Genomic DNA, 20,673 nt, shown 5'->3' on the forward strand with positions numbered 1-20,673 from the left:
TATTTTTTATCATACTGTACTATGGCCAACCCATGTTAGTGTGTTCAATAGATCCAAAGGTAGAAGGTTCATGTCACATTCCCGAGCTCAGATAAAATGCTTTCAACATTTCACTACTTAGTATAATATCTGCTATGTTTTCGTTAGATAATCATAAAATCAAGAAAGTTAGCATTTATCTGCAGTTTGCTAAATATTTGAAGTTTTAAAATTATGAATAGTGGGGCTGGAGAGATGGCTAAGTGGTTAAGGCACTTACCTAGGACTCAAATTCAATTCCCAGTACCCACATAATACAGATGCATAAGGTGACAGATATGTTTGGATTTCATTTACAGCTGCTGGAGGCTCTGGCACACTCATTCTCTCCCTCCCCCCTCTCTTTTCTCTCTTTCCCTCTCTCTCTGTATGTCTCTTTCTCATTTATAAATAAATAAATAAATAAATAAATAAATAAATAAATAAAATACTTAAGAATTATGAATAGTGTCTTACATTATTAAAATAATCATTTTATGTTTTATCTTATACTTTAAGAAATAAATTACATTAATTAATGTTTTGACTTTCAGTGTGTGGTGCAGTGGGTGTCTCAGGGTTCAAGTGTGTATGGGTGAGTATGCACATAAATATGGAGGCATAAAGATGAACTTGAGTGGCATTTTTCTAAAATTCTATCCATCTTTTTATAAATTTTTATTAATGTTTTAAATTTTTACATTTTTTATTATTTAGTTTTGTACTCAGCAAATACAGTCAATTTGGTACCATTGTTAGGTTCATCCATGACCCACCCCCTCCCTCTAGCCCCTCCTTGTTGAGGTATTTGAGACATGCAATCTGGAGTTAGCCCATAGTTATAGGTAAGATAAATGTCTCTGCATATCATTACCCAACATCTGGCTCTGATATTCGTTCTGCCTCCTCTTCCACAAAATTTCTCTGAGCCAAGTTGGGATCATTTTTGGTCTGCTTCAGTGGTGAGGTGTTGGGGGCCTCTGAGGCTCTGGAAATCTGATTTGGTAGGAGTTGATTTTTCTCTGTGTTGATCTCCTTCACCCTTGTGCTGGTACCTGGTTCACCAAGCAAACAGCACCTTTGCTTATTTTGCCAATTGTTTTTAGTTTCAGCCAGAGACTTTTGAGGTATGATGGGGAGGCTCTCTCCTTAGGATCTACATCTATCTGAAAAAAAGAAGCAGATTCTCCAATGGAGAGTAAAGTTAGCACCAGTCAAATGAAATAACCCTTACTTTTTAATAGAGAATTTAATAGGTGTAGGCCCTCTTGTAGCCCACGATTGGTGGTAGCTTGATAATGGAGAGCTGGCTCATATTTGGATATGGTTCTGACTTGTTTCCCAGTTCCAGTTATGGGTCCCATACCACTGAGGGGATCAGTTAGCCAAATCAAGAGCAGTTGGTTTCCCATCATGGCTGTGCACCACTATTGCACTTGTGTGAGCATCACACCAGGTTATTTGTTGCTAAGTAGGCTAGTCCATGAGTTACTTGGACAGATATTGGTCATTTTTTCCCAGTCACCCATGTAGCACCTTCTGGCACTAGACGCTCTGACTATCTGGGACTGACTCTCTTCCAGCTTCTAGCCATGCCATTCCATTTTATGTGTCAACCTCATATGGTGTTTTCAGCAGTAGGGTCTTACCACAAGCCTTTGGTGGGTCATCAAGTACTCTGACAGAAATCTGTCTTTCTTTTAGGAAACCTTGTAGGTCTCTCTAATCAAAAGGTCATTGTGGATGATAGCCACATGCTGGTACTGGGAGTTACATGTCAGTGCCTACTAAGAAAAGGAAGAAAAAGATAACTAATATAAAAGAGTTAGAGAGAAGTAAGAGAGGGAGAGCGAGAGAAGCTATAGCAGATTAAAGTCAGTCTTCATCATATACTCTCCAGTGTCTTGTGGCTCAGGTGTTCCCTGTAAGGGCCTGGTGAAGGTTCAGCCTTTTGGTCTGCATTTTAGGATGTAGAATTTTAAGGTACCATTGCCATTTGAGTCTAGATTTGTGTTTCCACACCCCCTTGTTTTAAAGTTCTTTTTTATTTATTTGAGAGAGAAAGAAGGAGAGAAAATCAGATAGAGCAAGAGAGAAAAAAATGGGCACACCAGGGCCTGTAGCCACTGCAATGAACAGACTCATGTTCTACCTTGTGCATCTGGATTAACATGAGTACTGGGAAATCAAACCAGGGTCCTTAGGCTTTCCAAACAAGCACCTTAACTATTGACTATTTTATAATGTAAGACACTATTCATAATTTTAAAGTATTTTATTTATTTATAAATGAGAGAGAGAAAAAAGGAAGAGAAGGAGGGAATGGGTGTGCCAGGGCCTCCAGCTGCTGTAAATGAACTCCACACCCATGTGTCACCTTATGCATCTGGCTTATGTGAGTACTGGGGAATCAAACCTGGGTCCTTAGGCTTTGCAGGCAAGCACCTTAACCATTGAGCCATATTTATAGTCCCTCATTCCTCATAAATTCTATCTATGTTTTTACATGGCCTTTCATTGGCTTGGCACTCATCAATTAGCCTAGTCTGGGTGACCAGTGAACCCCAATGTTCTGCCTATCTCCACCCCACGTACTAACATAGCAGGACCAGGTCACTATCATCTTTCCTAGAATTCTGGGGAATGATCTCAGGTTCTCATACTTACAACCAAACATTTTTTCCCAACTGAGCCACCTCCCTGCCTCATACTGATGAATTTTTGAATGTTAAACCAAACTTGTATCACTAAGATAAATGTCACTTGGATGTATTATGTTATCTTTTATTTAATGCTGGATTTTGGTTTTTCTTCAGGATTTTTGCATAGATTTTGCATAGACAAAATAAATCCTATTATTTTCATTTAATGTTTTTGTTAGATATTAAGGCTTATATTTTGCTTTTCTCATAAAATAAGTTGGAATCTATTTAAAATTTTTCTCTTCCATTGAAAATTTTGTGAAATACTCAAGTTATTTTTTTCCATCTAACATCTATATAATGTATGAGTAAAGCCAATTAGGCATATGAATTTCTTTATGGAAAAATTTTTCATTATGAATTTAATTTTTAGTAAATGCAGATCAATTGAAATTCTTGTGCCATTATAATTTTAACATAATTTTAGGTTTAATACTTGTCTGATATCTACATCTGTAAGGTTAATATAAGAAGTGATATTCCATTTTGCCTGTGTTATATTGAGATTATGTATCTTTTTCTTAAATTATTAATCAGTTTATTAAGTATAAATTTTATTAATCTCTTCAAAAAATAATTTTGAATTTGTTGATATTCTTAATATTTATTTTTAATTAACATGTGCTTATTTTTATTTCTTTTTTTATATGTATTAGGCTTAATCTGTTTTTTTTTGTTGTTGTTGTTTCTTTTTTAATGGACTTTTAGATTGATAGTGTAAGACTGTCTTTTTAACATATGTATTTAAAACTTGTGTTCTTGATGGCTTTTCACAAGTTTTTAAGTTGAGGTGGCTTGAATGTAAAGTGTACTCAATGTTTGTAATTAAGCCTCTTACTTGATTCCCCCCTGGTGGAGCCTTTGGGAGGTGGATCCTTGTTGGAGGGACTGTGTCACTATGATAGGTCAGTGCTTTATTGTCCAGCCCACTTGTCAGTGCAAGCTCATTCACTTTTGCTCCTCCAAGTGCAGTGACAAGATATGATGCCCAGGCTCTGCTCTTCCATGCGTTCCCTGCCATGATGAAAATTCCTCCTGAGAATGTAATCCAATAAACCCTTCCCTCCATATACCACAGTGGGCAGGTGTTTTATCTGAGCAATGAGAGAGCAACTATTAAAGATATATACATATTTTCTCACTTTTCTTGACTGCCATAATATGAGTTTTTGATGGGTTACTCCTACTTTTGGGCCTTGCAGTTGAATCTACATTAGAAAATGTAGATTGTATGGTGACAGCACAAGTAAACTTCCAGCCTCTAAACACTGGTCATTACATTGAATGGAACGAGGGGCCAAATGAAACCGCTCTGTTCTGTTCTCCTCTTCTTTGCTGTGTATTTATATAGATCTCACCCAAATTATACACTGATTTACTTGGAAATCATCAGAATGCCTTTATCTATATGCTATGTTCACATGTATGCGTCACATAATTTAAACACTATTTCTTTGATTTTTCCTCTCGAAATTTGGTCAAAAGCATTCTAAACTAAAACTGTCAGTAATACAACCTGGTTCAGTTTTGACTTACTGATATAGTAATAATTAAGTGTTTGTGTTTATGCTATTTGATGTGACAGAAAAGCTATTAGTTTCTGAAAGTGTCAGTGTACATTCAAAATTATCTTGGTATTATGAAATAATGTGAAAATTCAAAGCTTTATGAAACTGTCTTAGGAAGTTTCTATATATAGCACAAGAACAGAACTTTACATTTTCAATAAGCTATTGTGAACATTGAATAGACTAATGACAAAATGCTATATTTTTGCAGTTCTATTGAGATAATGTTAAGTCTTGTGTAATAATAATAACAACAATTATTTTATAACTATAATTATAACAAATATCCTAAAGACTTTAGGTAATAAACCTGTAAATCCATAGTGAAGTCAAGAAATAATAACACATAACAAGTACTTGAATCACGAGCACTTCCCTTTGGAAGGCCAGGAAAATTTGATATTTCTGAACACAACCTTAGGCTATGCTGTCTTGAGCTCTGTGTCTTTGTCAATCCCTCCAACACTAATATGAAATAAACCATAATTATGGAAAATATGACAAGAGAACTTCACAAAGGAGAGAGTACCTGAACTCATCAGTCACTGCCTAAGCAATCCCAAGTAAGTATCATGGAGCCAAAGTTGGCCTGCTTAAATTTCAATCTCAGCTCATTAAACATGGACTGTGTGAAATTTATTAGCATGCCACTGTGTGAATAAGAGTTCATTCCACTTCCAAGAATACTCTTGATTCCAAGAAATGATAAGATAATTTTAAATCATTTAAACACAGTGACTAGCAATAAGACATTTTTTCTCAAATATGACTATGGGCAGTAATTAATTACTCTAATATCTTGAATGATAAAGTGATGTCTAGGTACTTCATAAACATGTCTCATTAAATACCATTAAGCAATTTACTTTTCTATATTACTTTTCTACTAGCCACAATAGTTTGATTAAGCAGTGATTCAACCTACGTGACTGCTATATAAATATACTTAACATTCATAAATTTTAATGTGCTGTATGATATGTTACCCTTGTTTAATCCTCTTACATCTTTTCCATTTTTTTTTAAATGATACTTTCTAAGTGGCTTTTAGATTCTTTTAAAAAATATATTTCATTAGTGATACAACAAACCACACATGACTTTGACAGCTGCTCTGTTCCTGTTTACAGATCAAACATCCTTCCAGCCCTGTGGTTAGACCATTCACTTCAGGACTCCTGAGTAATGTCTACTTCATCTTGGACTTCATTGTTGGCTAGATTATTTCTTTCTGTTTAAGAATATTTGGCCAAGTTTTTCCATAGTAACTATAAATATGTTGAGGGAAGATTAACAAAAAGTGCCATTTTCTCCTTTATTAATGGCTTTATAGTAATCCAAAAGAACAGAGAATGATAATAATTTTCTTTTGTGCATACATACACAGACAGAAGGAGAGAGAGAGACTATCCTTGGCCAGGTGTGCTAACACATGTCTATAAAAGTTAACAGGCTGAATCAGGAGCATTGCAAGTTTAACACCAGTCTATTCAACATAGTTCAAGATTAATACTTCATAATTCAAGATTAGTCTGAGCGACATAATGATTCACTTTCTCAAAAAATAATTAATTAAAATAACTAAAACTAAAAAGGTTTGGTTTGGGCAGGAGAGATGGCTTAGTGGTTAAGGTGTTTGCCTACAAAGCCTGTGGGCCCAGGTTTGATTCTCCAGTACCTATATAAGCAGTTCATTACCAGTGGCTAGAGTCCCTGGCATGCTCATTCTCTCCTTTCCCTCTCTCTCTCTTTCTCAAATAAATAGATAATCCTAGCACGTGGAAGTCTAAAGCAGGAGATTCATTAGGTCAAGGTTAGTCTGTACTACATAGCCAGAAATGTGTTAAAAATAAATAAACTGGACTGAGGAAATTGCTCAGTAGTTAAGTGTTTAACACTTAATCATAAAGCTGGTCTCCCTAGAACTCATATACAAAACTGGTTGTGGATACACATGTCTGAAACCATGGGAGTAGGCATTCAGGGTGTGTAGACACTGGAAAATTGCTAGAGCTTGCTGTCAGACACAGTTCTATGCTGAGGAAGAGACCTTGTATCAAGAAACTTTGTGCAGGTGAACAATAAGAGAAGGATACCTGTTGTTTCCCTGTGGTCTCCACACAGCCTGCTTGGAGCTTACACATCTGTATACACAAACACATGTATACTAAACACCACACATATACTCTATACACACTCATACAAGTTGATGAATTAATAAATAGGTAAATGCATTTATTTTATAGTAAAGGAGAGAAGAGGGAGAAAGGAGGAAGAAAAAGCCCCTGAATCCATACCTTCTCACTAACTCCACACTCTAAGTCTCTGGCATCTATTTCATCTGAATAAAATCTGAAGGTTACATTTAGATTTTACAACAATGTCTGTTGCAATATTTTAAACAGCAAAGAATCTTTCAATCATGAGTATAAACAGAATTGCAATCCAAAGTAGTATTTGGAAAATAAACTAAATCTCTCCAATAAATAATTTTCCTTGGGTTTTTGCTTTTGTTCCCATTGCTTGTGCTTTACCCTTTCACCAGGTTCTTTTAAATGTAATATTCTGAGGCTCTTGGGAGCACAGTCACCACATGCACTCTGCCTGTTCCACAGTCCAGCAAACACATTTCTATGCAAAATCTTCACAGGACCTTCCTGTGAAATTGAGATTGTCAGTGTGTTCTTCTATGTGCTGTGCTTTGAGGAATAAGAATAAAAGGATCCTCTTTCCTTGCAAAACAGGAATTTTATCTCCAGATGGGTCATGTGTCTAGTACTCAATCTTCCTGCCTTTATTTTCTTATATCCTTCTGCTACTGTTAATGTCTGTTCTATCCATTTTCACACCCACATACACTCAAGTCATCTTCAGAACTCTAAGTCATTTGAACCTTTGCACACACTCCCTTCTGCCTACAAATGGAACTCTACGTTTTAATTCCATTTACCTGAAGGCCATATATTCATCTGTAATTTGGCCATTCAAGTGTAATTTTCTAAAAGCTCTTTTCCCAAAATCATAACTAAACACCCTGTCATTCTCCCTTTCCACAACTTGCATCCTTAGAATTACCACCCACTCATAATTATGTGTACCTTTGTCACATCTGCTTTCTCCTGTGACCTTGCTTATGTCTTCTGCAGCCCACAGACAGTTGAACACAGTGACAGCACCGTGGGACTAGTGCATCTCACTCTTTTCTCAAAACCACGACCTTGACCTCTTTATCCATAGCTTTTTGTTTAATAAGTATGTAAAATCCCATGAAATTTTTAGGAAATACTGTGTTGCTTACATGTCCGTTACTGGCAACTCTGAAAACCATCAAAACAGCTTCCAGGAAACCTAATTTTTTCCCCAGTTCTAAAGTTTTACCATGAAAAACTCCTGTGAAGTTATTGTATCCTTGCAACAACCCCACCATTGTTTTTGTGTGTTTGCTTCCAACCTTTTATCCCTCCCTTCCAATAATTGTATCTAGGCAAGGCTTCTCATGGCCAGTATATTATTTAATATTTTAAATCTTGCAGTACCTTTCAAAAAGGATGTGCTGTCTAATAAACACTTCTAGGATGTAGATGACTATAGTATCTCTGAACAATAGTCATGATTTTATGCTCTTATATCCTTTGATTTGTCGCTCATTCTCAAACCTTACTAAGAAATCAGTGCTTTGTATGCATTTTATCTATGGTACTAATTATGTATTTGTAGGAATAAAAATCCCAAAGAAAAGTGTCTAATAATATAATTGTGGGAATATTTTGCATCTATGTGTGGAACCACTTGAAATAACAACATAAAAACCTTTGTTGCCTGTCTTTATTGGCTCTGCATGCATAGATCTGACAAGCTTGGGTTGAAAATGCTCAAAAATGAAAATTCCAGAAAGACAGTAGCAGACAGATTCAGGTTCACTGAGATGAACTTCAGACCAGGCACAGTTATGGAGGAAGGGATATTTATTGAAACTTACAGATCCAGGGGAAGTTCCATAATGGCAGAAGAAGCTGGCCTGCCTTCACAGGCCCAGGCAGGAAGAGAAAAGCATAAGCCTAAAGCCACACAGCACAGCACACTTCAGGAACCCCTGCTAGGCACACTTTGCATATCTTTAGATTGAAATCTAAAACCTACCACCACACTTTAAGATCCACCCAGTGACACTGCCTCCAGCCAGGTGGCTGCAGATGCAAACAACAAACAATAAAAAACAGAATATATTGGGGGACATGTATGCAAAGCACCATATTCCACCCGTGGCCCCCAACAGATTTATAACCATCACACATTGTAAATTATACTCAGTTCAATTTTAAAGGTCCCTACAGTCTTGACCAATTTAAGATATTAAGACCTGTAAAATCAAACAAGTTAAACATTTCTAACATATAAAGGCACTGAGTAAACATTTTCAACTGGTATAAGGCATAGCAAGGAGAGACTAAAACAATGCAAACTCAACCAACATCAAACAAACATCAAACTTCTGCAGTTCAAGTCCAATACAGTCAAAGACTGACAGTCTCCAGATTTTCCAATTCCACCCCTCCAGCTGGACATAGTATCCAGGGAACACTTCCATCTCAGGCCAACAATGTGCTCTATGGTAGTGCTTTCCTAGTCCTGGTATATCCAAAACATCTTGAAGTACTTATGCAAACCACGATCCATCTTCCAAAGGCTCTTTCAGCCTATCAAGGCATAATTCCCTGCCTCATGCCACATCTTACCAGCAGCTCATGGGACTATATGCAATTCACGACCACTTCTCACACTTCCCATGCTTCAGAATGCAATACCTGGTGTATAGGACACAGCCATATTTTGAATTCACAGACAAAATAAATCATAACTTTGAAAAGCAGGTTCCTTCTCCAGCCAACTCTTTCCAAAAGTGTTTGCATTTCTATGATAGTCTTTCCTCAGGCATCCTTTCCATGGTAAAGCAAATAGACCATCTTCCTTTAATATTGCTAATGTGTATGACAATAGTGGCTTTAGTAATCTAAAGCCAGTCTCTGTGCCAGTAAATTTAGCTTGCTTAAAGTTTTCCAGCTTAAAATCTTAAATCTCAGTCCAATATCTTTAGCCAAGCACATCAGTCCATTACAAATTTAATCTTGATCAAACTCTCTGGGCCTGGGCAACAAGACACAGCCAACCCTTATGCCAGTAGCCCAGTTCCAACAAAGTCCTTTGCAGTCTTTCCTTCCCCTTAGAAAGCTCATAAGCCAAGCCTCAAAGTTCAATATTGTCTATACTTAGAATTCTCAAACTCTCATCATAATAGTCCATAACACTTGGCTCACCACTCCAGAAGACATCTTCAGTTGTAATCACCAAGTCCATGCCTATTCCTCCAAAACAAAGGTTCCAAAAGATCAACATCCACATGGCCTGGTACATCTCAGCCCACTCTGCTGTACCAAGTTCTGTAATAGACAGATTCAGGTTCACTGAGATGAACTTCCAGACCAGGCACAGTTATGGAGGAAGGGATATTTATTGAAGCTTACAGATCCAGGGGAAGTTCCATAATGGCACAAGAATCTGGCCTCCCTTCACAGTCCCAAGCAGAGAGAGAGAAGCACAAGCCTAAAGCCACACAGCACAGCACACTTCAGGAACTCCTGCTAGGCACACTTTGCATATCTTTAGATTGAAATCTGAAACCCACCACTACACCTTAAGATCCACCCAGTGACACTGCCTCCAGCCAGTGGCTACAGATGCAAACTACAAACAATAAAAAATAGAATATATTGGGGGCCATCTATTCAAACTACCACAAGAGCTAAAAACAAAAGTAGAATTTTCTGTATACTGAGCCCTATGTTGAATCTAGATGACATGTAGGTATGCCTGCTGTGCTTGTGTAATTTTACAGGTCTTCAATCTCTCTCCAGAGCTTGTTTGAGCACTGTTTGCCTTATACCTCATTTGTGTTCTATGTCATTAGACCTATGGTGGCTATATTTGTATTGAACATGTATAGACATTTTTCGTGTCATTCTTCCAAAAATAATACAGTATAACTATCAGCATAACATTTGCATTATTTTCATATCTAGAAATTATCGAATGCATGCAGAAAATTTGCAAAGGTTCTATACAACTACTGCCCCTACTATCCCCATTTTACAATGTGTATTTTCAGTATGTGGAAGAAGATAACATCACCTTCCATAGATACTAAGATGTTATTTTATTCATTTCTATGTCATTTTGCCCTGCTTCTTTTTACTATATATTTCTTCACCAAGAATGTATGATTATTTATTTTCAGGAAGATTCCATGTAAGCAAGAAAAAAGTAGAGAAATAATAACCAAACTTTACATCAGCCAGAGAGCACTGACTTATTAATCCTTTGGGACCCATAACCCTTATTCACCCCATGAAGCATTTCCAAGGACCTAATCACCACCTCTCAAGCCAAGGGCTTAAAATTTGACAACCCCTCTCCATAGTTCTTCAGCATTTGGCCTACAGTCTTTTCCCCCTCTTTAACAAAATATACTTTGAGCAGGAGAGATAACTTAGGGGTTAAGATGCTTACCTGCAATGCCAAAGGACCCAGGTTCGATTCCCTAGGACCCACGTAAACCAGTTGCACAAGGTGGCACATGCATCTAGGATTCATTTGCCATAGCTGGAAGCCCTGGTTACCCATTCTTTCTTTATATCTGTTTCTCCTTCCCCCTCATCTCTCTCTCTCTCTCTCAAATTTGTAAATAAATAAAATTTTTTACAAAAACTTTCAAGCAGAGAAAGAGACAGAGGGAGAGAAAGAGAGAGAGAATGACAATATGGGATTGTCAGGGCCTCTAACCACTGCAAGTGAACTGCAGAGGCATGTGCCACTTTATGCATCTTGCTTTATATGGGTATTGATAAATTGAACCCAGGTCATTAGGCTTTGCAGGAAAGTGCCTTATCTGCTGAGCCATCTCTGTAGCCCATGGCCTACACTCTTAAAGATCAGCATAGAATTAGTTTGCACTACCATCCATCCTCTTGTTGCACTTAACATGTTTCATTTTTAATTTGTATTTATTTATTTGATAGATATATGATAGATAGATAGATGATAGATATATAGATAGATGATAGATAGATAGATAGATGATAGATAGATAGCTGGATGATAGATAGTTGGATGATAGATAGTTGGATGATAGATAGATGATAGATAGATAGATAGATAGATAGATAGATAGATAGATAGATAGACAGATAGACAGATAGATAGATGATGGATATATAGATATAGAATGGGCATGTGCCACTTTGTATATTTGGTTTTATATGTGGGTACTGTAGAATTTAACCTAGGCCCACAGGATTTGCAAGCATCTTTAACTGCAGAGCCATCTTCCCAGTCTATGCACATAAATGTTTCCATTGCACTGTAAAGCTCTGCAGGAGAACACATGTGTCTAATTAATATACCACCCAGCCACACTTTCATCCTCATCCCACTTGCCATGGTCTTCCAGTAACCATTAATGATTTCAAATATAGACTTAGTTTCATATATTTAAGATATATGACTTATAGGGAAATATATGTTTTGTATATGATTATAAACAACAAAGCAACCAATGACTATTAATAAACAAAAACCATGTAATTTATTTTTCCTGTGTTGACACATGTCTATTTAATGGTTTGTTTAGATGTTACCCCTATTAAGGGACTTTAATTCATTTAAAGGGCACTTTTTTCCCCTTTACAAATAGTCTTGAGACAAAATAGAAAGCCAAAGCAATTTATCACCTTGCCAAGCTAAGCAAATATTACATATGGTACAGTGAAGAAACACTAATTGGATCTAATTGAGAGAAATTAACACAAACCCCAAATTACCAATGCTTTCAAATGAAAGTGAGTTTTATGGCTTTAAATACAGAAGGAATCTTCTAGATTAACTCCTGATGATATGAAACCAAATGGCAGTTCTACTGGAGCTGGTAAACAAATAAAAACAATTAGTCTACTGAAAAGATTATTTACTTGTTCTCAAATTAAAGCTGTTAAAATACATGATATTCTGGAATACTTGGTTTCTCAAGTTGTGCTTGGGAATATTTGCTATCCTCCCATGTGACCTGTTGTCTCTTATCAGGTAAGCCTCACACTGCTTCTGAGACCCTTTCTGATCACTTCTCAGCCACATCTCTTGACATTTATCTGAGACCTCCTATCTTCAGCCATTCTAAATTCTTGAGCTCCAGGCCTCTGGGCTGGCTGGACCTCCCTGTCTTCCAGGGATAGATACTGTTATTAGCCCACAGTATCAGCCAGTGGCACTGTACTACATTGTCTTGATTGATCCTTACATCTATCAGGCCTTGAAAATAAATGTAGTTGTGTATTTTGTAGGGGAGACAACGAAAGCTCTGGAAAGTTCTTTGCTTGACAATGTTCACATAGAATGACAGGGACAAACTACAACCCCAGTTCTGTATGCCTCCAAATTCCACTTTAACCTCAGAGTAATTTCCTTTCCTTGGAAGGCATTAGCTCTTACTGTGTCCTTAGCCAAATCAGACTTTTCTGGAACTTTTCCATGAAAAGTCAGTCACTTTATTCTTTCTACAAACAACTGTAAAGTCTACCCTCTCCCATGCAACTTGTAGTGTTTGTAAACAGAAATAAGCCCGAGGAAGGTCCTACTCAGTAAGCGGTCCTCAGCCTACTCTTACCTCTAGTGAGATCATCATGTCTCCGGAAATCTGTGCCTGTCTAACACCAGCATGGACTCCATAGCTGGAAATTTAGGAAGCAGAATAAAAATCAAGGTATATCATTACCTCTTATGGAAAGAGGATTCTCTACCAAACAGTCCAGTTAGCTTGAGCGTGATTACACATGAGGAGCTACCAATGACACTTCCTGTGTTGTATTAGACATTGCCTTAGGACATCACTAGTAAAGTACATGTCTCAATGATTAAAAAATCATGATAACACACCTGGTTTTGTTCTTATGTCAGGAGCTATGTGGATGGATAGCAACATCTTCAGAGACCATACCTCTGCCCTTGAGTGAGTGACCACTGGCACTCTGACTCATGTCAGGGAGTGATGGCTTCCTGATTGAGGGCAACCCCTTAGCAGCCAGCCCATTTGTCATCACCACAGACACTATATTACATTTAGCTCACTAATCAACCTTCTGGGCTGCTTGAAATCAGGAGTACTGTCTGCAACAACTTCACTCCCAATGTTGTGAGGAGTGTCACAAAATCATAGTATCTTTCCATTCCCAAACTATGGGTTTTTCAAGGACAAGTTCAGATTTTCATTTCTTTTTGAGTCCTAAGTGTATGAAAAGTAGTAAAAACTAAACAGTGTTTCTGGATGACAAGTGAGAGCAGGGTAAAAGAGTCTATGACTATGTGCTGTGAGCTTGGGCCAGCTACTAGTTCCAAGCTGAACTTCCCTGCATAGTTTACATCCCATGTGGCTTGAAAAGTGAGATACCCTCACAGAAAAACTGTATTTGTCAAATTCTAAAATGAAGCAGGGTCCTGTAGGATTCCAGATGTCACCTGGGTTAAACAGGAATATTTTTTGTGTGTTAAATTGATTTGAAGAGGTAGATACAGGAACATGGGGGTGTGCTGATAAATGTGTAGGACTAGTACTGCATGTGACTATACGGGTCATTTCTAGGGAAGAGTGACATGTGGGACAGTGACTGATAGGGAAAGACCCCATGAATGTGAATGACATTATCTAATATGCTGTGAGTTTTCATGGAAAAGAGAGGAAGCCAGCGTTAGGCATGTAGGCACTTTTTCTTCCTAAGCAAGTCTGGCTATCTCTGTTGCTATCCAGGACATCAGACTTCAGTTTCTTCAGCCTTTTTATGTACACTCAATACCAGCATCTCTGCAGACTTTTCCAGCCTTCCATACCAGATTGGTACTGCTGAGTCATCTATCTACCTATCTATCTTCTCAGAATGAGCAGCTACCAGCTTCCTAGTCATTAATGGACTATGGCCCAACTCCTGCTTTGTTCACATAGTTGACTTATTTTAATATAGTGTGTGTGTGTGTGTGTGTGTGTGTGTGTGCGCACGTATACATCCACACACACACACACAGAGTTAGTTCTTTGGTTCTGTTTTTCTAGAGAACCTTGAATAATATAGGAGAGAAATGCACAATGGAGATAGAAAGTTAGGGTACAGCCACAGATGGAATGAAACACAGCAAACCTGTCATTAGTGCTCTGGCCACCTAGGCTGGGAGCATAGTTGCTCAGTGAAGGTCTGTCACATTGTTTGCCTCCCCAGTGTGCAGTAACCTTTAGGCACCATCATATATTACAGTAGCCTTCCTACCCCAAGACTCAGTGCAGCCAAGATTCAGTGCTTTGCTAAGGTAAAAGGAAGCTAGAAAGGGAATTAAATGAGGAAAAATCAGTGGTGGTGGTATTTCTTCTCTCACTGCTTTCATTTTGCTCTCAGTTGTATCTCTCATTGAGCTATCACAGGACTGCCCTTGACCCCTTGTCTCTTAAACCTATGCCACATAATGGTGACATAAAAACTGTGTGCATGTGTGCACACTTCTCAAGTGGGAGAGGGCGGTGGATGAATGTTATTGTATTTGATTCTGCTTTTTCACTCTGGTCCATAAAAAATCTATACACATTTCAGTTTCAAAAGGAAAGCTATGTAAATTGGCTCACAACAAATCAACATATTCCAGAACAAAAGAGACTATTTTATATATCCTGTGATATGTTTTCCTTTCTTTTACACCATTTTATTATGCATTCTTCAGTTTAAAAGGTCAATTGGTGGGCTGGAGAGATGGCTTAGCAGTTAAGCACTTGCCTGTGAAGTCTAAGGACCTCAGTTTGAGGCTCAATTCCCCAGGACCCATGTTAGCCACTTGCACAAGGGGGCACATGCATCTGGAGTTTGTTTTCAGTGGCTGGAGACCCTGGCAAGCCCATTCTCTCTCTCTTTCTCTCTCTCTCAAATAAATAAAACAAAATTTTAAAAAAATCAGTTGGTGATTTTTTTTTTATTCTTCCAATTTCTTCTTTCTATTTCAAGGACAGGAAATACATACTCAAATCAAGAGAAGTTGCTATACTTGAAGTGATATTCTGTAGGAAACTGGAGCTTATTCCCTTCAGTCTTGTTCAAAGTGTTAGTGCATTCAATCAAATTGTTTTCGATGGTAAAAGAAAAGTACACTTCAGTCCTACCAGGGCAAATTTTAACAAACTTTACACTCTTCTGTGCCCAAGGCTTTATTGTACAGGTCAGTGTGGTAGCCTCAGCGGCAGAAACATCACTGCTGTGTGCTGAGTCTTCATCATGCACATGGTCACAAGCACGGGGACCTCCTCTGCCCCATTGTCCACAGGTCTTTAGCCAAGTGAAGGCTTATCAATAAAGGTAGGTAGTCATGATGGTTCACCTCTGGTTGTCAACTTAGCAGGACATTTCAGGATGGAAATAAACTTCTGTTCATGTGTATGAAGGATTTTCTAGATTAAGTTAGTTGAGGTAGGAAGATATACCCTAATTGTGGGAGGCACCATCCCATGGGCTGGCTTCCTAGACTGTATAAAAAGGAGAAACTCCTGTCATCATGACCTTTAACCTGGAAGAGTAAGCTTACATAAACTCTTCTTCCCTAAAACTGATTTCTGTCATGGATATTGTCTTAATCAAAGAGTAATTAAGTGGTACAGAAGAGTGATGATTCCTCTGTGTCAGGAATAATGTTGCTTGGTGTGGTGGCACAGGACTCTAATCCCAGCAGAACTCAGATGGTTGAGAATCAAGACAAGAAGGATCATGAGTTCAAGGCCAACTTGGGCTCCCCAGTGAGACCCTGTCTCTGAAAATCAAGGCTTGGGGGATTTAGTTCAGTGGTATAGAAAGTATATCACATACAAAAAACCCTGGCTCTTCCAGCTCCAGTAACACAATGAAGAATGAAAGAAGAAAAATAAAGAGCAAGAGAAAGTATGGAGGATGGGAAGGAGAGAAAGAAAGGAAAGAAAATCAGTAAGTCTAGTACTGGAACCTCTAATCGTCCCTTTATTTAAAAAAAAATGTGGCATGACCAGAGTCACACATCTGTGTTTAAAAGCCACGATTAACTTCCATAATTTGAAACTCTAATTTGTCCTCTAATGTTCTATGCTTTCAAAGCCACTATGGTAAAGTCTTTGGTTAACATGAATGCAGCTAATATGGTCCTTGTATGGTATTTTCTTCTGAGTCTCTTTCTGCTGAGTAACAGAACACAAGGATAGCTGAGGCTGATATGTAGAAAGGTGTGAATGGGAAGCTTTCTTCCCAGATACATCTCAGCCATGTCCCAAACAGGCTTATGTTCTGTATTGCAGATCAGACCTTGGTGTCAGTACTTTTTTTAGTCCCATTTGTCTCATGTCTCTCAAAGCAGGCCCAGAGTCACAACTTTGCAGTCAAACAGATCTTGATCCAAATCTATTGGAAGTGATAACTGAATTTCTATGCATCTGTTTCATTGATTATAGAGAGAGAGAGAGAGAGAGAGAGAGGAAGAAGCATGTATGTTTTTCTCTAGAAGTGGGGTGAGCACAAAGTAGAAAGCAGATAGGTTTTTTCCAGCTCAGGGCCTGACATTTATCAGGAGCTGAGTAAAGGGTCATGGGTTTCCTCACAAACTTCCCCATGTCTAGGATCTGTAATACCAGAAACAGTATGGAAAACAAAGAATAAAAGAGTTAGGTTTTCCCAATCACCCTAGAATAAATACAAAATGCCTGAAAAAAAAAAACCAAACAAATACTTATAAAGTTAGAAAATGCACCGAAGTGCTTGATGAGGGAAAGGAAATTCCAACAGAGTGAATCAGGGAAGACTTACAATATTTCTATACTATGTGTGTGTAAATACTGCCCAAAGTATGTTGAACCACCCTTGTGATCCTGGGATAAATCCCACTTGGTCAAGGTGGATAATGCTTCTGATGTGTTGTTGGATTTGGTTTGCGAGTATTTTGTTGAGGATCTTTGCATCTATGTTCATTAGGGAAATAGGCTGATAGTTTTCTTTTCTTGTGGCATCTCTGCCTGGTTTTGGGATTAGGGTGATACTAGCTTCATAGAAGGAGTTGTGTATCTTTCCCTGTTGTTCAATTGTGTGGCACAGTTTTAGGAAGATTGGTTTGAGTTCTTCCATGAAGGTTTGATAAAATTCAGCTGGGAATCCATCTGATCCTGGACTCTTCTTTTTTGGGAGGTTTTTTATTACTTTTTCAATCTCCATAAGTGTGATGGGTTCATTGAGGTGGTTGATCTGCTCTGAGCTTAGCTTTGGTAGATGATATGCATCCAGGAATTTATCCATGTCCTCCACATTTTCCAGTTTTGTGGAGTAGAGGTTTTTGAAATAAGTCCTGATGATTCTGCCAATTTCACTGATGTCTGTTGTAATCTCTCCTTTTTCATTTTGAATTTTGTTAATTTGGAGTCTCTCCTTTTTTTGCTTGGTCAAATTGGCCAGAGGTTTGTCAATCTTGTTTATTTTTTCAAAGAACCAGCTCTTTCTTTTGTCAATTGCCTTAATTGTTTCCTTGGTTTCCAATTCATTAATTTCTGCTCTGATTTTAATTATTTCCTTCCTTCTGGAGCTCTTTGGGTTGGATTTTTCTTGTTTTTCCAATGCCCTTAGGTGGATGGTTAGGCTATTGATATGGGATCTTTCTGTCTTTTTTATGAAGGCATTGAGTGCTATGAATTTTCCCCTGAGGACTGCTTTCATTGTGTCCCATAAGTTTTGGTATGATGTGTTCTCATTGTCATTCAATTCCAGGAATTTTGCAATTTCATTTTTTATTTCATCCACTATCCATTTATTGTTTAAGAGTGTGCTATTCAGTTTCCAGTTGCCGTTGGGGTTCTTGTTGGTTTTTTAGTTGTTGATTTCTAGGAATATAGCATTATGATCTGATATCATGCAGGGAATTATGTTGATTTTCCTAAATATGTGGAGGCAGTCTTTGTGACCCAGTATATGGTCTATTTTAGAGAATGTTCCATGGGCTGCTGAGAAGACTGTGTAGTCTGTGGATTTGGGATGGAAAGTTCTGTAGATGTCTGTTAGGTCAAAGTGCTCTATGGTTTTGTTGAGCTCTCTTACTTCCCTGTTGAGCTTCTGTTTGGATGATCTGTCTATTACTGATAATGGTGTGTTAAAGTCCCCAGCTAGGATGGGTTATTTCTGTTTTATTGTCAAGTAGGTTTTGTTTTATGAACTGTGGTGCCCCTGTGTTTGGTGCATACAGATTTATGATTGTAATATCCTCTTGATGGATTGTTTCCTTTATAAGTAGGAAGTAGCCTTCTTTGTATTTTTTATTATTTTTGGTTTGAAGTATACTTCATCAGATATTAATATAGCTACACCTGCTTGTTTCTTATTCCCATTTTCGTGGAATATTGTTTTCCACCCTTTCACCCTGAGGTTTCTGTCTTTAGTGGTAAAGTGGGTTTCTTGAAGGCAGCAGATTGAGGGGTCTAATTTTTTGATCCACCCTGTTAGCTTGTGTCTCTTGATGGGTGAATTAAGGCCATTAATATTTAGGGTGATGACTGTGAGATTTGATTTGATCCCTGTCATGTTGTGGTGGTAGAGGTGTGTTGGCATTTCCATGGAATTTAATTTTTTTTTTTCTATGTACTCTGGGTTTGGTTGCTGTGATCTGCTTCTTGTAGGCATTTGTGTTTGGTTATTTGTTTCTTCTCTGTGGAGAATTTCCTGGAGTACTTTCTGTAGGTTTGGTTTTGTGTTCATATAATGGTAAAGCTGAGTTTTGTCATGGAAAGTTTTCCTTTCACCATCTATTATAAGGGAGACTTTTGCCAGGTAGAGTAGTTTGGGTTGGAAGCCATAGTTTCTTAGAGTTTGTAGAGTTTCATTACAGGCCTTTCTAGCTTTCAGGGTTTCCATTGAGAAGTCTGAAGTAATTCTGATGGGGTTTCCTTTGAAAGTCGTGTGCTGTTTTTCCCTAGCTGCTTTTAGGATTTTTTCCTTGGTGTCAATGTTTAGAGTCTTAATGATAATATGTCTTGGGGAGTTTATCCTTTGGTCTAGTTGGTTAGGAGTTCTGTTTGCTTCTTGAACCTTGATGGGCCTTTCTTTTAAGAGACGGGGAAGTTTTCTTCAATTATTGTGTTAAATAAGTTCTCCATGCCTTTGGTCTGAAATTCTTCTCCTTCTGGTATTCCAATGATTCTGATATTAGGACGTTTAAGTGTGTCCCACAATTCTCTCATGTTCTGTTCACAGGAACTTTTGAACTTACTGAAATTTTTGGACTCTCGAACTGTTTCTTCCATCCTGTCTTCCAGATCAGAATTTCTATCTTCTACTTCGCTGACTCTATTCTTGAGAGCGTCTAGTGAGTTTTGGACTTGTTCAATTAAGTTTGCATTTTCTACTATTTTCCTATGTATCACTCCCATCACTTTGTCCAGCTCCCTTTTTGTCTCATTTTCTGATTTTCTTGATGATTCTTGGAAATCATCCTTTCATTTCTTTATGTTTTCATTTAGTGTGGCCAGCTGATTTTTAAGGTCCTCTTTTTTTTTTCACTCTCCCTCAACTCTCTTAGCTCTCTTTGAATTCCTTCCAGTGTCTTATCATATTGCTCTAGCTTAGTGATGGTAGCATCCACATGATTATCTATCCTTTGTAGCTTTCCTGTAGAGTGTGGCCAGTTTTCTAAACTCACAAGCAAAATACCAAATCAGAATTAATGATCCTGGAATAAACAGCCCATCTTCTGAACAGGGAACTCACACTAATTCATTTTCTAAGATGTGTTATACTATCCTGGTATATCTGCCTCATATTCTTTTGAATGTAAAAATGACATTGGATGTTGAATTAAATAGGCTAGTAGTAGATAAATTCCATTTAGTAATAGTAGATAATTACTATTTATCTGCTTTGATAAGTTACTGACCAGAAAGGGTAATTTGGTATAACAATGTATTTCTAAAATGCCTGCGAAAATATGAGGAGCATTACTATTGTAGAGTTGCTATGTACAAACTTTGAGTAGGCCCTGTTCAAAGATGAACACAAGCAGTCCAGATGCAGCAGGTACTAGATGAAAAATTTTTTAAACTGACCTTTACCTAGTAAATAGCTGTGGTTCCCCTTCTGCCTAAATCATCCCAAAATTTGACCAACCATTTCTTACGGTAAGGTTAGTCCTCACTCATACCTGGCAGGAATAGTCAAGTCTGGTAATCCCATCATATTGTATACATAGCCATATTTTCCTAAAATACCAATAATAAGCCATAACAGGACCTCTGTGTAATGCTAGTTTATGGTAGAATC

Source organism: Jaculus jaculus, chromosome 4 (genome assembly GCF_020740685.1).
Source record: "Jaculus jaculus isolate mJacJac1 chromosome 4, mJacJac1.mat.Y.cur, whole genome shotgun sequence".
Taxonomy (NCBI): domain Eukaryota; kingdom Metazoa; phylum Chordata; class Mammalia; order Rodentia; family Dipodidae; genus Jaculus; species Jaculus jaculus.